This window comes from Oryx dammah, unplaced genomic scaffold (genome assembly GCF_014754425.2).
Source record: "Oryx dammah isolate SB20612 unplaced genomic scaffold, SCBI_Odam_1.1 HiC_scaffold_3, whole genome shotgun sequence".
In the NCBI taxonomy this organism is placed as follows: domain Eukaryota; kingdom Metazoa; phylum Chordata; class Mammalia; order Artiodactyla; family Bovidae; genus Oryx; species Oryx dammah.
This window is the reverse complement of record NW_024070187.1, coordinates 71015639-71028583: the sequence shown is the minus strand read 5'-3', so window position 1 is coordinate 71028583 and position 12945 is coordinate 71015639. Positions and strand designations below refer to the sequence as shown.

The 12945-nt window shown below is 41.4% G+C and overlaps 1 protein-coding gene across 2 annotated transcripts in view; it reads right to left on the bottom strand.

Moving 5' to 3' along the window:
- Positions 1–12945, bottom strand: part of CRACD (capping protein inhibiting regulator of actin dynamics) — a 134317-nt gene that overhangs the window by 118636 nt on the left and 2736 nt on the right. The window lies entirely within an intron of this gene.

Sequence of the window (12945 nt, the reverse complement as noted above, 5' to 3'; positions counted from 1 at the left end):
TGCAGGCAGATTCTTTACCCACTGAGCCACTTGGGAAGCCCAAGTAATCACCTAAATTGTCTTAGTATCATAATGTCATTTATATCTTTTTGCCTTTATTAAACTTTTTCAAATTCCAATCACATATTTGAAGCATTCATTTCTCTGTGCTTCCGTAAAATTCTAACTTTGGATCTTTGTAATTTGTATAGTTTTTACCAGCTGTTTCTTATAACATTTTGTCATGAAGCATTTGTACATCTTTTCCCTGCATATTAAAGCCATGTTGTGATTACACTCATATCACAGTGGCTGTGTTAAACAAGTTAAATATCCTCCCTACTTTTACATCCCAGTATAAAGTGTTTTTTTAAACTCAAAATACCCTTTTCATGACCCATGATGCTCACAAAAAATCTCAGGTAGAAAGATGAAACTGAATGTTTTTCATACACCTTTCCTCAACATTACAACACGAATCTCTAAAGTTATTACTTCCATCCCTCTCTACAGTTACTGAATTTATTGATAAGATAATCAATCTCAACTTAAATGTCATCTCTCTACTTAAGACTAGTCCAGATGTGTCCAAGCTGGTCAAACCACAGGAGGAGGTCAAGCCACTTTCAGAGGACTACTTCTATCTCCCATGGTTTTACTTTTCATTTTGATTATCTTTAAAACGTAAGCTATAATATTTACAGTTCTTTATTCAATTTTGATTCCTTTTATGCACCTCTTAGCTGCTTCCTTAGCTTTACAATGCTGTTAAAGGTAACCTTAAATTCCATCATCACTGAACAACTGGATATTCTGAAGCTTCACTACTTTTTTCTTTGGTACCACTGTCATATTGTTATAAAGGACACAATATTGCTTTTGAATGCAATTTTCTAGGGCTGACTTACAAAAGTCCTCCGTTAGATCAACCTGGAATCTGATACATGTTTTATTTCACAGACTGTATTGGTATACTGTGAAGCATAATCTATCCAACCTATGTGAAATGTTAGGACAGGGTTGGGAAAATGTATCAATATAGTTGATGCATGCAAATGTGTTTCTAATCTGTTATGCCTACACACACTGAGAGAAACTCTGGACTGGAAGAAACACAAGCTGGAATCAAGATTGCCGGGAGAAGTATCAATAACCTCAGATATGCAGATGACACCACCCTTATGGCAGAAAGTGAAGAGGAACTAAAAAGCCTCTTGATGAAAGTGAAAGAGGAGAGTGAAAAAGTTGGCTTAAAGCTCAACATTCAGAAAATGAAGATCATGGCATCCGGTCCCATCACTTCATGGGAAATAGATGGGGAAACAGTGGAAACAGTGTCAGATTTTATTTTTGGGGCTCCAAAATCACTGCAGATGGTAACTGCAGCCATGAAATTAAAAGATGCTTACTCCTTGGAAGAAAAGTTATGATCAACCTAGATAGCATATTCAAAAGCAGAGACATTACTTTGCCGACTAAAGTCCATCTAGTCAAGGCTATGGTTTTTCCAGTAGTCATGTATGGATGTGAGAGTTGGACTGTGAAGAAGGCTGAGTGCCGAAGTATTGATGCTTTTGAACTGTGGTGTTGGAGAAGACTCTTGAGAGTCCCTTGGACTGCAAGGAGATACAACCAGTCCATTCTGAAGGAGATCAGCCCTGGGATTTCTTTGGAAGGAATGATGCTAAAGCTGAAACTCCAGTACTTTGGCCACCTCATGCGAAGAGTTGACTCATTGGAAAAGACTCTGGTGCTGGGAGGGATTGGGGGCAGGAAGAGAAAGGGATGACAGAGGATGAGATGGCTGGATGGCATCACTGACTCGATGGACGTGAATCTGAGTGAACTCCAGGAGCTGGTGATGCACAGGGAGGCCCTGGCGTGCTGCGATTCATGGGGTTGCAAAGAGTCGGACGTGACTGAGCTACTGAACTGAACTGTACTGAACAATGGTATATTTTTCCATTTAATCCAAGTCCTCTACTACTTATTTACTGAATGCCCATGAAGCCCACAAAATTGAACTACATAAACTGGGGAGAGAAAAGAGGCATAAGTCATATTCTCTCCTCAGTAAATTGATAATCTCAACAGAGGCAGGATAGAGAATGCTCCAAATGGAACACAAAAATGACAAAACTTGTCTTCCTAATCTTCTAAGTAAAACACAGTAGCCTGTGAGAATTCTTTGATTTAGTAATTGCCAATTTGATTATTTGCAAGTGATTCCTTAAGAGTATGTATGCAACAATGGGTATACAAGTAACATATGCAATTTAGTTGAATGATTCTCATAACTTAATACCAACATCAGAATCTCAATATACTTTTGTTGTTCTCTATTGATAGTGCATATGTTTTTTTTTTTTTCATGGAATACTTTAGTATAACTATAGTAAAATGAACACTTTGGGAATTAAGAAAATCTCTAGACATCTCCTTTGAAAATCTCAACATACCACACTCTTTCTCTTTTCTCATACACCCCTCCCTTGTCAGCTTTTTCAAACATAATTTCCTCAGAATGAATCATCATACAGGAAGGGACTGACTGTGCAACCATTTTACTTGGTGATCAACAAACATTATGATATTATGCCAAATTACACACTATGACAATATGCCAAATTACTTGCGAGGGCTGGGGACTCAAAGATTAATGAGACAATGTCCCTGCCTTGGAGGAACTTCATGTCTTAAGAGACAATGTTGTCTGTGTGGGCTGAAGAGAGGCTGATATTTTTACACTGCTCCCTCTTAATGCCTGATAATATAATTCGGTATGGAGTTTCAAAGATCTTTCATGCCTGTATTTTGTTAGAAAGTCCAACTTTTTGACACTAGGGAAAAGTATTCTCATTCTAGTTATGTGAAATCAAGTAGCTTTCTTAGGTAACTTGATTTCCTTTGCACAGGACAATGTTTATGGGTTTACTCCCCACAAAGTCTTTTAAAACATGACACATTTTAGACTTCAATTCATAATTCTATCCCTTGGTCCACTTTTTTTTTTTTTTCCATCTCTAGTTTGATTTTTAACAACATCTGCCTGGGGTATAGTTGCCTTACAATGCTGTATTAGTTTCTGCTGTACAGCAAAGTGAATCGGCTATATGTTTACCTATATCCCCTTCTTTTTGGATTTCCTTCCCATTTAGGTCACCATGGAAACCATAAAGAACTGAGTAGAGTTCCCTGTGCTATATGGTAGGTTCTCGTTAGCTATCTATTTTATATGTAGTATCAACATGTATATATGTTAATCTCCCAGTTCATCTCAGCTCCATTTTCCCCTTGTTGGTGTCCATATGTTTCTTCTCTACATCTGTGTCTCTGTCTACTTTGCAAACAGGTTCATCTGTACCAGTTTTCTAAATTCTACATATATACGTTAATATACATTTGCCTTTCTCGTTCTGACTTACTTCACTTTGTATTACAGTCTTGAGGTCCATTTACATCTTGGCAAATGGCACAATTTCATTCCTTTTTATGGCTGAGTAATATTCCATTGTATATTTCTATTCTTCCTCATAGTCAACCTCTTCCCACAAGTCTTCAAACCTTATTAAGCTTCTCATGTACCATGTTTCTAGTTTACCATTTACATCACACCCCTACTTAGTGACTATAACACTGGATAGATGTTACTGAAGCCTATGGGGCAGTGGGTAAAACATGGCTGAAAATAAGACTACCAGAACAGTATAGCTTCCTGTACAGAGAATAAACTCATTGCAAAATGATGTATAATAGGTTCACATTTGTAAACAGTTTAAAAGGTCATGAAAAACTCTCAAGGGAAAAATAATCCTAGTGGACGGTTCTATCATAAAATTTGTCTGATGTACTGTGAAAACAAGGGCTATATACCTGGGACTGTGAGAGAAGAGTTTAGGCAGATTTGGGTGTAGGATGGCTGTCAGTGATTTTTACTGTCGTAACTGCTGAGGTTACTATACAAAGAGTTCACAGTTTATCCATGATTGTGTATTACAGATGTGAACTTGTTTTGTACCACAACTCAGAATTCACTTTCCATTAGAAATAATGGTATAGGTGGTGGTGGGTATTCCATCCAGTTCGCCATCAAGGAATGAAAGGTTTATTCTCCTAATTGCTGCAGACACAGGAATCCCAGAGATGGTGACCTTTTAATCTCCAGAACCTGTGAATGTGCTACCTTCTGTGCACTGGAACTTTGCAGAGGTGATTAAATTAAGGGCATTGTGATGGGAAGAGTATCCCATGGGAAGGATTCTCCAGGTGGGCCCAATGCAAACACAAGTACCTTTATAGGGGTCATAGGAAGAGATGTGATGACAGAGGCAGAGGTCAGAGAGGGAGAAAGACTGGAACATAAGACTGAAGGCAGGCAGAATATGCCACCCTAAACTATGCCATCTGGGCACCCTGATCGTTTTGAGCTAAAGTTACTTGGGAAAGAGCCAGTGCAAAAAGGGCACTTTGACCTTCGTGTGTCACCCTTAAAAATGGGAAATAAGTCTCCCATGTGAAAGGTATCCTCCCTGGGGGATAGAAGGCATCCTTCTCACCAGACATGGGGAATTCAGGACCAAGAAGGCTGTGCAAAGAAAACTTGTTATTTCTTCACTAATTTACCATTCCAAGCCCAAACTTCTTTGTTTTGTCAGTGCTACACAAATTTATTGTTCCTCTGTCTAAGAGGTATTAAAAACTTCCTACTTTGGTGATTTCTTTGAGTTTCATATTTTTACGGGACCCCCATATATACAAAATTAAATCTGCTTTTCTTCTGTTAATCTATCATAGCTTCCCAGATGGTGGTGATGGTAAAGAACCCACCTGCCAATTCAAGAGACAGAAGAGACACAGGTTCAATTCCTGGGTTGGGAAGATTCCCTGGAGAAGGAAATGGCAACCCACTCCAGCATTCTTGCCTGAGAAATCCCATGGACTGAGGAGCTGGGTGGGCTACAATTCATGGGGTCGTAAATAGTCGAACATGACTCAGTGACTAAACAATAACAGTCTTTCATATGGCAATTTAATTATTAGATTAGCCAAAGAACCTAGAAGGGAAAAACAAAAAAATTTCCATCCTTATACTACACTGCCAGCTTTGAAGATGGAAGAAGGGGCCATAAAGTCAAGGAAGGCAGACATCTCTAAAAGCTAGAAAAGGCAAGGAAAGGGATTCTCCCCTCAAGCTTACAGAAGAAACACAGCCTTACTGCCTCATTTTAGGCTCTGAAACTAAAACTCCTCAATGCATACAACGTGAGAAGTCCTACAGTAAGAATCCTATTTAAAACTTTGTTTAGAATTTCCCAAAAGTTTTTAACCATAGACATTTTAAGAATTCATTTTTAAACATTATTCAGAATAGTTGTTCATGAAACATACTTTGGGAAACACTGGTATAAGGATTTATGCAATGGATTATGGTATCTGGAAAGGAGGTAGACATTCTTGGATACATTTATCAAGATGGAAATTCCATCCACTGACTCCATTTAGTGAATTATTACCAAGTATCTATGATGGTTTTATGTTGAGACAGCTATTGGGATGAGAGAAGAGGGAATGATGAGGGATGAGGAGATGAGATATATATAAAGACATAAAGAAAATATCACTGACTCCATGGGAAATATTATTTAGTAGGAGGTATGAGATATTTACCAAAAAATTATAAACCAGGTAGAAAATGTTAGGTTTTGAGTGTGTATGGGTGGATGAAGGGACCATAGTGCTGTGGATGTTGGAGGAAGGAAAAAAACCACTTCTGGGAAGAGTGGGAGGTGTCAGAGAATGAATTATGAAAGACCTGGCATTTGGATTTGAAGTCCTTTGCAGATGGTGACTGCAGCCATGAAATTAAAAGACGCTTACTCCTTGGAAGGAAAGTTATGACCAAACTAGACAGCATACTAAAAAGCAGAGACATTACTTTGTCAACAAAGGTCTGTCTAGTCAAGGCTATGGTTTTTCCAGTGGTCATATATGGATGTGAGAGTTGGACTGTGAAGAAACCTGAGTGCTGAAGAATTGATGCTTTTGAACTGTGGTATTGGAGAAGACTCTTGAGAGTCCCTTGGACTGCAAGGAGATCCAACCAGTCCATCCTAAAAGAGATCAGTCCTGGGTGTTCATTGGAAGGACTGATGCTGAAGCTGAAACTCCAATACTTGGGCCATCTCATGTGAAGAGTTGACTCACTGGAAAAGACCCTGATGCTGGGAGGGATTGGGGGCAGGAGGAGAAGGGGACAACAGAGGATGAGATGGCTGGATGGCATCACTGACTCGATGCACATGAGTTTGGGTAAACTCCGGGAGTTAGTGATGGACAGGGAGGCCTGACGTGCTGCGATTCATGGGGTTGCAAAGAGTCAGACACGACTGAGCGACTGAACTGAACTGAACTGAACTGAAATGAAGCACAGCTAGGCTGATGACTGGAAAAGCAAGAGAGAAGGAGGAAGTTTGGGTGAGCAACTTTACCTATAGCAAGTGATGCCCAACTCAAGAATTACATAAGAGACTTTCCTGGTGGTCCAGTGGTAAAGAATCTGCCTTCCAATGTAGGGAACACAGTTTTGGTCCAGGAAGATTCCACATGCCACAGGACAACTAAGCCCATGTGTGCTATAACTACTGAGCCCTTGCTCTAGAATCTGTGCTCGGCAACATTCGAGAAGCCACCGCATTGAACTCACACAGCAACTAGAGAAAGTGTACCCACAGCAACAAAGACCCAGTGCAACCAAAGATAAATAAATATTAAAAAGGAACTACATGGGGAAGGCAAGACGAGCTTTGCTAAGTGACATCCTCAACTGTGTAATCATCAGAATTATAAATTGGGGTTCTAGTCCTAGGAAAATTCTTAAATTCCACAAAACACTGAAATTTATCATAGATAAATGAAAATAAAATGATAGAGGCTCTTAAAATACATGAATATATATAACCAAATAATAAATACTCCTTTTGGGTAAATGCTCTTTTGGGGGGTATTTTTCTGTGTAGAAAGGACTTTTTGAGGTTTCTTAAAATATATGCCAGTCAAGTTTAGACTAAAGATGCTCTTCTGGTAAATCTTCTGGTGGTGAGTATGGCTTTCTTCACTGTTCCCCGGGCCTTGAAACTTCTAAATTTCAGTTCAAGGATGTCCCTGGCAGTCCAGTGTTTAAGACTGCCCTCTCACTGTTGAAGGCCTGGGTTCGATCCCTGGTCAGAGAAATAAGATCCCACAAGCCACATAGTGTAGCAAAAAAAATAAATTAATTTTACAAACTTTAGGATTAGAGTCAGCTATGTCAAAAAGTGCTGATGTCAACTCTGTGTGCAAGGAAGACTCTGCTTTAATAGTAAAGGGCAGAAGAGGAGCACTACTGTGTTGATGTTCACTTCTTGTTTGGTGTGGATTCTGGGCTTCCCTGGTGGCTCAGACAGTGAAGAATCCACTTGCAATGTGGGAGACCTGGGTTCGATCCCTAGGTTGGGAAGATCCCCTGGAGGAGGGCATGACAACCCACTTCAGTATTCTTGCTTGGAGAAACCCATGGACAGAGGAGCCTGGCGGGCTATAGTCCATGGGATTGCAAAGAGCTGGACACGACTGAGTGACTAAGCACAGCACGGCATTAGGCTCTTTAGGAGCAGAAAGTCTCTCCCTGTTGAGTCTCTGTAAGTCTCCACTCCAGAGCAGTGCAGGCCTTCTCTGGGTGTGTTTGCTGCAATGGTGAAAGGATCATTGGGGTAAAATCTTGGCTCCAATTCAAGCTCATTTAGGAAATGAAATTTTGAATATTTAATATTTCAATAAGGAAAAGGAAGATGAAAGCAGGTCGCATTTTAGGGGTGAGGAAATCAACAGACTTTCTTTTTTTTGGTGCGAGAGGGGCTTTAGGCCCTAGAAGAAACCAGCTTTGTCACCTTCTGGAAAGGCACCTGTATTTTCCAGTTGTTGTTTAGTCACTCAGCCACGTCCGACACTTTGTGACCACATGGACTATAGCTCGAGAGGCTCTTCTGTCCATGGAATTCTCCAGACAAGAATACTGGAGTGATTTGCCATTTCCTTCTCCAAGGGATCTTCCCGACCTAGGGACTGAACTCATGTCTCTTGGCAGGTGGATTCTTTACCACTGAGACACCAGGGAAACCCATACTTAATCCAGGACTTGATCCAAAGCTACTGGCAAATCAAGCAGAATCACTTACTTCATTTGAAATTTCATTAAAGAAAGAAAAGGGCAGGATTAGAGGATCACCTTCCAAGAAACATTCATGCAGGTGTGACCTCAGGAGACTGGGCACCCCCCTTGTTTGTCTGGCAAACACCTTCTCATCTTTCAAGACAGTTCCAGTGACACCTCAGGGAGGCCCGCTGGATGCCTTTGGCAGTTGTTGACTCTGCCCCATGTGCTTCCAAGCACTTTGTGCAAAATTCGCTCAAATACCACTAACTGTATTTTATCCAGTTATCTGTTTACATATCTGAATTCAATAAATTTCTGCTAGGGCAATGCTATCAATAGATTCAAAGGCTCAAAGGCAGGAAGGACTCTGGCCTTTGGAAACTACTTCCTACTATGAGAGATGGACAAATACACAGCTGCTTATAGTTCTCTGTAACAGTAGAAGAACAGGAAGCAAAAGAGAGAAAACAAAAAGGGAGTAACCAGGAACTCCTGGGTGGCAGGGTCTTATTTCACATCCTTAGCCCTTAAAATATGCTTGCTCCTTGGAAGAAAGCTATGACAAACCTAGACAGCATATTAAAAAGCAGAGACATCACTTTGCCAACAGCGGTTCGTATAGTCAAAGCTATGGCTTTTCCAGTAGTCATGTACGGATACGAGAGTTGGACCATAATGAAGGCGCACCGCCAAAGAATTGATGCTTTCGAATTGTGTTGCTGGAAAAGACTCTTGAGAGTGCCCTAGACAACAAGGAGATCAAATCAGTCAATCCAAAAGGACACCAACCCTGAATATTCATTAAAAGGACATATGCTGAAGCTGAAGCTCCAAAACTTTGGCCACTTAATGCGAAGAGCCCACTCACTGGAAAAGACCATGATGCTGGAAAAGACTGAGGGCAGGAGAAGAGGGTGACAGAGGATGAGATGGTTGGATGGCATCATCAACTCAATGGATCTGAGTTTGAGAAAGCTCCGGGAGATGGTGAAGAACAGGGAAGCCTGGCGTGCTGCAGTCCATAGGGTCACGAAGAGTCGGACTGAAGAACAACAACAAAAGCCCTCAGCACATGGTCTGGAGCCTAACAAGTTCCTTACAGGTTAATGAAGGGAGGGAGATGGGGAAAGAGGAGAGAAGGAGGGAGGGAGGGAGAGAAGGGAGCGGGAATCAACAAAAATGCTCCACCCCATCCCTGTCATTGCTGGACCCTATCAAATCCATCAGCTACTCTAAAGTGGAATTTTCAGGCTCCCGGAAGAGATATATCAGAGCAGGCAGTCAATGACTCAATCTCACCTAGCACATAAAACAGTAAATGATAATCACCACTTGGTGCAGACAAGTCATCATTTGTCCCATATTTAACTGTCATCCCACAGAACACATTAGTAACACCCCCAGGGGGTCTACAGAAAAGAAACTTTCATTCACTAAACCACTAGCACTACATTAATTTCTTTCTTGGATCTGCATTATTAGACCAGCAGGCTCTTTTGCTCCCACAAAAGGATTTAGCTAGGATTTTCATCCCCTTAGAACCTTGTCTGCCATCCGGTTCCCCATTTCTCTGCCAGCTTCATCTGTGCAGCTCATCTTGGATTACGTCCGGCAGATGGAGAGAGGCATCTTATTTCAAGCTTCTGCTGTCTGCATCCCAAAGCCCTCTTGGGCAGCCTCTATTTCATCAGGGAGGGAAGGGAGGAGGGAGGATGAGCAGCCTCCCTAAGAGAGGAGAGCGTAAAGTATTTCTCAAATTTTCGTCTTCAACAGCTAGTATCATTTTACTCCCTGAGGGGAAACTATGCTTTGTTGTTCAGGCCAGCAATATAATCTCTAGTATCCTGATGCCAAAATATCAATTACAGGTTCATTTGGATAATGGGATAAACTGGTGCCCAGACCACTACACAAGACATAAACTGGAGATGCTGCTGGAAGGGACTGAGTCTCAAGATAGATGTGAATAAGGTAAAGTCCAATTCTTCATATCCTTGCAAAGTCAGTAACTTCATTCTCAACTGTTACTTGTCTCACAAGCTCACCAGCAACCAAGGTGAAGTAGATATTCCCGAAGAGGTCTTCTTAGGTCCTAATTAGAGATTTTAATTTTCCCAGAGCATTTCAGCTATCCAAGGGCAATGCTAGGAGCAGACTGAAAGAAATAAATGACTTGTAACAGAAAACAAATGCTTCACCAGACACAGAAAGAATACTGCATGATTCCCTTTATATGAAATAGCTAGAACAGGTAAACCCCTAGAGCCTGGTGGCTCAGATGATAAAGAATCTGCCTGCAATGCAGGAGACCTGGGTTCAATCCCTGCATTGGGAAGATCCCCTAGAGAAGGGAATGCCTACCAACTCCAGTATTCTTGCCTGGAAAATCCCGTGGATAGAGGAGCCTGGCGGTCTACAGTCCAGGGGGTTGCAGAGAGTCATTTCTAATGTTTGTCACCCTTTAGTCTTTCTTATAGAAACTCCAGTGTTTTGCCATAATGTCTGTTTCAGGGAAGTAATTTTAATCATTGACCCCTAATATGCTTGGTCCTTCATCATCATCACCATCAGCAGCAACAGCAGGAAGAGCAGCAACTGTTCACCTGCAGTTACCTGTGTGGCTGGAGAATCACAAGTGGACCGGGTGCCCCTGTGTTAATGAGCCCCTCTGCCCCCTGCCAGAACTGTGTGACCAAGCAGTGCTCTGGGGAGTGGCCTTCTGTGGTGGTGACATCAAAGACCAGGGGTCATTTTCGTTTAGTATTAAAATATGAAGACACTGTTCTTTCCACACACTTTCAGGATCACAGATAATCAATTTTAACAAAGAATAGAAGCATCTTTGGAAGAAAGGCAGTTTTTCCCCACTTCTTTCTGATACTAAGAAGAACATATGCTTCCACACACAGATCCAAAGCAGTCAGCTGTTAAGTGGAAAGAAAAGTCCCAGAATGTAGGGGGAATACAATACTGAGTTGAGGTAAAAAGAAGGGAATTTGAAAAGAAACTTGTAGCCTATGTAACAACAACAAAACAGCTACTGATCATATTTGGGAAAAGCGGGTATGGGACTGCCCAGTCTTAACCAACACCTTCCTTCTTGGGGCCCCGCCCCGTGCAGTTAGCACCATAGAATATCAGGCCTCCCAAACGCTCACCCAATCAATTTTCTAAATCACTCAGTTAGTCTCCCACTAGACTTGTTGATATAGCTCTGATCTTTCCACTTTTGACCTTAGGACTTCTTTTTTTCAACCATGGCTTGATCTCATCTTCTAGACTTACTGCTTAGCTTTGAACATATGATTTCCTAGACCAGTTTAGACATTCCTCTGGGACCCCTGCTTCTGAGGACTTCATGTATTCAGCCTGGCCAGGGGATGTTGAAACCAAGTCCCCCTGAAACTAAGTTTCTCTGCTGAGTTTATGATTAACCCCTTTATCTAAAACTTTGCTTCCTTTCTTTTCCTGAACCTGTTCCCCTCAAGACTGAGGAGTATCAAAGAAAAGGGGAAACCCTAAAAAAGCCCCTGTATACCTGTACTTTGTAGTAAAAGCCTTTTGCTTTAGTCTCCCAGGCCTCCCTTGAGCCTCTAAAGGCTGACTCAAGAGTTAATGATAAGGAAATGTGAAGATATAGGAACGAAGAAGAGCTGTTGGGTGAGGAAATTGCTGCTAATTTAGAATATAAATCTGACACATTGCAGACTCATCAAACTGAAGGTTCCCTGAAAGATACAGATAAAGGCCTGATACATGTTCCTAGGTTGTTTTTACAGGAAGCTCCAGATGAAAACTGACCACAAGAACACAGACCCCAGACCTGTTGAAATCAAAAGGCTAATGAAGCTTGATGCCAACCAATCAAACTCCACCTTGATGCCAACCAATCCGAGAATTGTGCGCTGATCATATACCCTGGGGTCCCCTCCTTCACGCTGCTTTTAAAATCCCTTCTGAAAAGCTGCCAGGGAGTTCGGGTCTTTCGACCATGAGCAGCCTGTTCTCCTTGCTTGATGCCCTACAATAAATGCTGTACTTCCCCTCATGAGACCCTAGTGTGAGTAGATTTGCTTTACTGCACAAGGGTGAGTGGACCCAAGTTTGGTTCCATAGCAATGTCACTGCTCACTGTGACTCATCATGGAAAAGCGTTCAGTTCAGTTTTGCTGTATTCCTCTTTTTCTTGGTATTTCCCTTAGTCTTAAGACTGAGCATAAACAAGGTTCTACAGTTGATTTCTGGAGAAGAAAATGGCAACCCACTCCAGTGTTCTTGCCTGGAGAACCCGAGGGACGGGGGAGCCTGGTGGGCTGCCGTCTATGGGGTCGCACAGTTGGACACAAATGAAGCGACTTAGCACCAGCAGCAGAGTTGATTTCAGGCTTACCAATGGCTAGATAAGCTTTATGTCAAGAAGAAATGCTTAAATATAATGAGAAAGCAAAATATATTAAATTCTTTCAAAATCCCCTAATTTTATTGCAATATGCCAACTGACTCAGAGAGTCGTATTTTTTTTCCCCCTATGTTGTGTGAGAAAAAAAAACATGCAATCCTGTCACAAAATGTTCTACATGAAACAGAACTTGTAGCAATATTTTCCTGGGAAAAAATCCTGGAGGGAAAAAGCATCTGTTTCCTATGTTTATCATGCTATAGAATGAAATGCAAAACAGGGAGTGGGCTATGGAGGGACACCTATTTTCCTATTGACAGGAATGCTGAGGTAGAGTATTAATTGTGAGCTACCTTAGGGGTAAGCAGTATGGATG